The 7,020-nt window shown below is 42.2% G+C and overlaps 1 pseudogene; it reads left to right on the top strand.

Annotated features, from left to right (window-relative positions):
• Positions 1-2,384: 2,384 nt before the first annotated feature.
• On the top strand, positions 2,385-4,288 carry LOC127674463 (polyadenylate-binding protein 4-like; annotated as a pseudogene).
• The last annotated feature ends 2,732 nt before the right edge of the window (positions 4,289-7,020 follow it).

Below are 7,020 nucleotides of genomic sequence, written 5' to 3'. Positions count from 1 at the left end.
AGCATTGGCACTTACTCGCCATCATGTCTGCTGAAGCCTATTTCAAAAGAAGACCATCTTACTCTCTCATCCTGGGTCCCAGCCACTAGTGTTGTGTTTGGGCTTAGCAAGCCTGAAGCACAAAAGAGAAAAAACTTTAAAAAAATAGAAAGCATGCCTCAAAAAAAAAAAAAAAAACCTTAAAAAATAAAAAGAAAGAAAAAAAAAACAAAGGAAGAGGGGGAAAAAAAGAAAGGGAAAAAAGAAAGAAGAACAAGAGAATGAGGCAGTGACTTGTGCTGGGAGCCCTCTGGGAAGTGACTTTCACAGCTTCAGGCCTACCTGTCCAACAGCATCTATCTGTCCATCCAGTGGAAAGCCTCCCAATAAACCTGGCTGGCTCCTGCATGCCTCATCACTGCATGACAACCCAGCACCCTGGCTGGCTGCACCACCTGTCCATGCTGCCCTTCGCTGGCACCCTCAAAGATTTGGTTTCCCCCTTCCAGGGCCGCTGTATTTGAAAACCCCCAGGAGCCCAGGGCCCATATTTATCTTTTTTTTTTTATATTTTTTATTTTTATTTATTTTTATTTTTCTGTCCTCTCTTCTGTGGCAGTCTATGCTTTTTTCTTTTTCTTTTTCTTTTTTTATTTATTTATTTATTTTATTCGATATAATTTATTTACATTTCAAATGATTTCCCCTTTTCTAGCCCCCCCCCACTCCCCGAAAGTCCCATAAGCCCCCTTCTCTTCCCCTGTCCTCCCTCCCACCCCTTCCCAGTTCTGGTTTTGCCAAAAACTGTTTCACTGAGTCTTTCCAGAACCAGGGACCGCTCCTCCTTTCTTCTTGTATCTCATTTGATGTGTGGATTAGGTTTTGGGTATTCCAGTTTTCTAGGTTAATAACCACTTATTAGTGAGTGCATACAATGATTCACCTTTTGAGTCTGGGTTACCTCACTTAGTATGATGTTCTCTAGCTCCATCCATTTGCCTAAGAATTTCATGAATTTGTTGTTTCTAATGGCTGAATAGTACTCCATTGTGTATATATACCACATTTTTTGCATCCACTCTTCTGTTGAGGGATACCTGGGTTCTTTCCAGCATCTGGCAATTATAAATAGGGCTGCTATGAACATAGTAGAGCATGTATCCTTATTACATGGTGGGGAATCCTCTGGATATATGCCCAGGAGTGGTATAGCAGGATCTTCTGGAAGTGAGGTGCCCAGTTTTCTGAGGAACCACCAGACTGATTTCCAGAGTGGTTGTACCAATTTGCAACCCCACCAGCAGTGGAGGAGTGGTCCTCTTTCTCCACACCCTCTCCAACACCTGCTGTCTCCTGAATTTTTAATCTTAGCCATTCTGACTGGTGTAAGGTGAAATCTCAGGGTTGTTTTGATTTGCATTTCCCTAATGACTAATGAAGTTGAGCATTTTTTAAGATGCTTCTCCACCATCCGAAGTTCTTCAGGTGAGAATTCTTTGTTTAACTCTGTACCCCATTTTTTAATAGGGTTGTTCGGTTTTCTGGAGTCTAACTTCTTGAGTTCTTTATATATATTGGATATTAGCCCTCTATCTGATGTAGGATTGGTGAAGATCTTTTCCCAATTTGTTGGTTGCCGATCTGTCCTCTTGATGGTGTCCTTTGCCTTACAGAAACTCTGTAACCTTATGAGGTCCCATTTGTCAATTCTTGCTCTTAGAGCATACGCTATTGGTATTCTGTTCAGAAACTTTCTCCCTGTACCGATGTCCTCAAGGGTCTTCCCCAGTTTCTTTTCTATTAGCTTCAGAGTGTCTGGCTTTATGTGGAGGTCCTTGATCCATTTGGATTTGAGCTTAGTACAAGGAGACAAGGATGGATCAATTCGCATTCTTCTGCATGCTGACCTCCAGTTGAACCAGCACCATTTGTTGAAAAGGCTATCTTTTTTCCATTGGATGTTTTCAGCCTCTTTGTCGAGGATCAAGTGGTCATAGGTTATCTTGAAATGCATGTCCCCAAAGCCACTGTGAGCACAGCATCTGAAGGCCTCTTTAAAGAATTTTGGCCCATTTGCAAGGGTATTCCCTACTTTAATTCTTATTTTTTAAGCTCCAAGCCAGGATAGCTGAAGAGTTCAAACTCCAGGAGAGGGCCATATTGTTTTTGAGAGCCTTTTGTCTTGGGGCTTTGAGGTCTAGTGCAAGTAGTCCCACGCTCTGTTCTTGCCTTGGAGGCTCACTGCTTCAGCCTCTCCCAGCATCACTGGCGCCATCTGCGTTTCGGCCCATGCAACAGCTCCTCAGAGACCCTTTTTTCCTTGCAGTAGGCCTTATAAGAAGTCCTCCTGAAAGTGCTCAGGGTTGTGTTGGGTAAGGAGATGGATACTACAGCCAGCAGGCTATCCCATGGCCTCCTTATACATGGGCGATCTGACTCAGATTTCACTGAAGACATGCTGTATTGAAAAGTTCAGCCCTGTAGGGCGTGTGCTGTTCATCTGCATCTGTGGCTATAACATCACCCTCCACTCTCTGGGTTATGCCTACATCAACTTCCAGAAGTCTGCTGATGCTGAGAGGGCCTTGGACACCATGAGCTTTGTAGTTGTTAAGGGAAAGCCAATCCTCATCATGTGGTGTCAGAGGGATCCCTCTTTGAGAAAGTCTAGTGTGGGAAATCATCCAGAACCTGGACAAATCTATAGAAAACAAGGCCATGTATGACACTTTCTCTGCTTTTGGAAGCATCCTGTCCTGTAAGGTGGTTTGTGATGAGAAAGGCTCCGAGGGCTATGCTTTTGTCCACTTCGATATTCAAGAAGCTGCCTACAAGGCCATCAAGAAGAAGAATGGCATGCTCCTCAATGACGGCAAAGTGTATGTGGTCTCTAAAAGAGCTGGAAGCCGAGCTTGGAGCTAAATCCAAGGAATTCACCAATATTTATATCAAAAACTTTGGAGAAAAGGTGGATGATGGGAATCTAAAAGAGCTCTTCAGCCAATTTGTTAAGACCCTAAGTGTCAAGGTGATGAGAGATTCCAGTGGAAAATTCAAAGGCTTTGGCTTTGTAAGTTACGAGAAACATTAGTATGCCAATAAAGGCTGTGGAAGAAATGAATGGAAAAGAAATGAGCAGGAAACCATATGCATAGGCCATGCACAGAAAAAAAGTAGAGCATCAGGCTGAATTAAAATGGAAATTTGAGCTGCTGAGGCTGGAGAGGATTAGTTGGTACCTGGGTGACACCGTTGATGATGAGAATTTAAGGAAAGAGTTTTCTCCTTTTAGATCAATCACCAGTGCAAAGGTGATGCTAGCAGATAGAAGAAGCAAAGGGTTTGGATTTGTGTGTTTCTCCTCTCCTGAAGAGGCAACCAAAGGTGTTATCTGAGATGAATGGACACTTTGTGGGTTCCAAGCCACTGGATGTCGCCTTGGCCCAGAGGAAGGAGGAGCAGAAGATCCCCCTAACTAACCAGTATATGCAGAATGTGGCTGGGCTGAGAGCACTCCCTACAGACTCCATCTTAAATCAGTTCTAGTCTGCAACTGGTGTCTACTTTGTGCCCAAAGGTCTTCAGGTGCAGGGAAGGCCTCATATTACACTCCTAACCAGTTAGCACAGATGATGCATAATCCAGGCTGGCAGCAAGGAAGGAGACCTCAAGGCTTCTAAGGAATGCCAAGTGATCTGTGGCAGTCTGGTCCTTGTCCAGCTTTTTGACATCTGGCTCCACCTGGTAATGTTCCAGCCTCTCATGGCCTTCCTACTACCATTCAGAGAATCGGGCCTGAGTGCATGGACTGCTTGGCTATGGACTTTGGTGGGGCTGGTGCTGCCCAGCAAGGACTTACTCACAGCTGCCAGTCTGGAGGCTTCCCTACAGTTGTGCCAAATCTTAAGCCTGGTGCTATAGTTGCTGCCACTGCTGTTCCCAGGGCAGTGGCTCCATACAAGAATGCCTCCAGTGTTTGTAGCCCTCACCCTGCCATTCAGCCACTATAGGCCCCCCAGCCTGCAGTCCATATCCAGGATCAGGAGCTCCTGACAGCCTCCATGCTGGCAGCACCACCTCCTCGGGAACAGAAGAAGCATAGGCTGGGGGAAGGTTTGTTCCCACTTATTCAAACAATGCATTCAAATCTGACTGGAAAGGGGTGCTACTGGAAATCGACAACCCTGAGCTGCTGCACATACTGGAGTTCCCCGAGTCTTTCATTCCAAGGTGGATGAAACTGGTGGTCCTACAGGTTCATCATGTCAAGAAAGAAGCTGCCCAGAAGGTGGGCACTTGTTGGGCCTAACTCAGCCAAAAATCTACAGCCTAATGGACAGACCTGAGCCTGGCTCTAGTATGGGAACCTGTCTCACTCACTTCTATACTAGAGTGACCAGTAACATATACATATACATATACATATACATCATATACATATACATATACATATACATATACACATATACATATACATCATCTACATCTACATCTACATCTACATATACATATACATATATATATATGTGAGCTTAAATTATTTATTATGTATCAAAACTCATCAGACCATATTTTAAAATTTATCATTGTCTTTATATGAACGTGAAATCAAAGTTTAGAAAGTAAAAGTGTATTGGTATGTTTTGTGTCAACATGACAGAAGCTAGAGTTATTTGAAAAGAACACTCAACTGTGAAAATTCTCCTGTATATTTACAGTATAAACATACCTGTCCAGTATTTTCTTAACTGATGCTTGTTGTGGGAGAGCCCAGCCCTTTGTGGGTGTTGTCAACTCTGGGCACCTGCGTTGTATAAGAAAACATGTTAAGCAAACCACAAGGAGCAAGCCTACTAGTAAGCAGCATTTCCATAGCTTCTGCATCAGTGATGAAATGTGATACAAAATTTCTACACTGAACAGACTAGGGAGTGAATAAAAGGCATGCTTAGTGAGTGAGAGGCCCTTAGTTTTGTCCCCAGCATGGAGAACTGTGGGAGTATGGGGTATGTAGTTTATTTTCTGCTTAGCCTGAATCTCATAAACTGAATATGATGATGCAAGCCTATAAAACTTGAACTCAGAAAGGAGAGGCAAGATGTTCCAAAGTTTCAGGACATCCTAGGCTAAATAGCAAAATTTAGGCTAGCCTGGGATATATGAGAGCCTGCTTTAAGGAAAATAAGATATTAAAGAAAAAAAACTGATTTCTGGTTTATAGTTGGCATAATTGAATGTTAGATGCAGAAAAAGACTCATGAACCTGACTCTATTTATTTGTTTGTATATTTATTTATTTATTCACTTTACAACCTATCAGTGGTTCCTGTCTTTCCAGTACTCCCTCACACAAGTCCTACCCCTAATCCACCTTCCCCTTCTTTTTGGAAAAGGGGTAGTATCCCTCTGGGTGTCACCCCCATCAAATGCACATCATGGTACTGTCTTGCTAGGTGTATTCTCTACCACTGAGGCCAGATAATGCAGTCCATTTAGAGGCACAGGACCCACAGTCAGGTAGGCAATAAGCTCATGGACAATTTTTGGGGCAAACACATGAAGACCAAATTTATCATATGCTACATATGTGCAGGGAGACCTAAGTTCAGCCTGTACACTCTTTGGTTGGTGATTTAGTCTATGAGAATCCCCAAGGTTTGAGGTTAGTTGACTCTGTTGGTCTTCATGTGAAGTCCCTATCCCTTTCAGGACCCACTATCTTTCTTGTCTGCTGGTCCATAAGAGTCCCTAAGATCAATCCAATCTTTTTTTTTTTAAATTTTCTATATTCTTTGCTTACATTCCATTGATTTTCCCCTTCTCGGTTCCCCCCTCTCCATAAGTCCCCAAAGCCCTCTTCTTTCTACCCATTCCCCAATCAACCCCCTCCCACTTCTCTGTCCTGGTAATCCCCTACAATGCTGCATCAAGCCTTTCCAGGACCAGGGCCCTCACCTTCCTTCTTCTTAAGAATGATTTGATAATTGAGTTGTGTCTTGGGTATTCAGAGCTTCTGGGCTAATATCCACTTATCAGTGACTGCATTCCATGTGTGTTCTTTTGTGAATGAGTTACCTCACTTAGGATGATAGTTTCCAGTTTCAACCATTTGCCTAAAAATTTCATGAATTCTCAGGGTTGTTTTGATTTGCATTTCCCTAATGACTAATGATGTTGAACATTTCTTGAGGTGCTTCTCAGCCATCTGAAGTTTTTCGGGTAAAAATTCTTTGCTAGCTCAGTACCCCATTTGTAATAAGGTTTTTTGGTTCTCTGGGGTCTAACTTCTTGAGTTCTTTGTATATATTGGATATTAACCCTCTGTGGGATGGAGGGTTGGTGAAGATCTTTTCCCAATTTGTTGGTTGCCTTTTTGTCCTTTTGATGCTGTCCTTTGCCTTATAGAAACTTTGTAATTTTATGAGGTCCCATTTGTCAATTCTTGATCTTAGAGCATAACCTATTGGTGTTCTGTTCAGGAACTTTTCCTCTGTGCCCATGTCCTCAAGGGTCTTCCCCAGTTTCTTTTCTATTAGTTTCAATGTGTCTGGTTTCATGTGGAGGTCCTTGATCCACATGGAGTTGAGCTTAGTACAAGGAGTTAAGAATGTATCAATTCACATTCTTCTGCATGCTGACCTCCAATTGAACCAGCACCATTTGTTGAAAGGGCTATCTTTTTTCCCAGTGGATTTTTTTGTGTGTGTGCAGATATTTGCATTTTATGAATTTTTTAACTACATTAAGGAATAAGAGGAAAGATAAAGTATCATTTATCCCTTTTTGGTTACTTTCTATTTTATGGTATACACACACACACACACACACACACACACACAGAGAGAGAGAGAGAGAGAGAGAGAGAGAGAGAGAGAGAGAGAGACATATATATATATATATATATATATATAATTATATAATATAATTTCTATGTAATTAAATAGGATAAAGAAAAATACACCTTGTTTTTCTCAGCAATTATTTGCTGAATATCTAACATGTCTCAGGCACTCTACTATTTCTTTTTATTTTCTATATTCT

The sequence above is a fragment of the Apodemus sylvaticus genome, chromosome X, assembly GCF_947179515.1.
Source record: "Apodemus sylvaticus chromosome X, mApoSyl1.1, whole genome shotgun sequence".
Classification (NCBI taxonomy): Eukaryota; Metazoa; Chordata; class Mammalia; order Rodentia; family Muridae; genus Apodemus; species Apodemus sylvaticus.
Note: the sequence above shows the minus strand (reverse complement) of the source record. Positions and strands in the feature narration are given on the sequence as shown.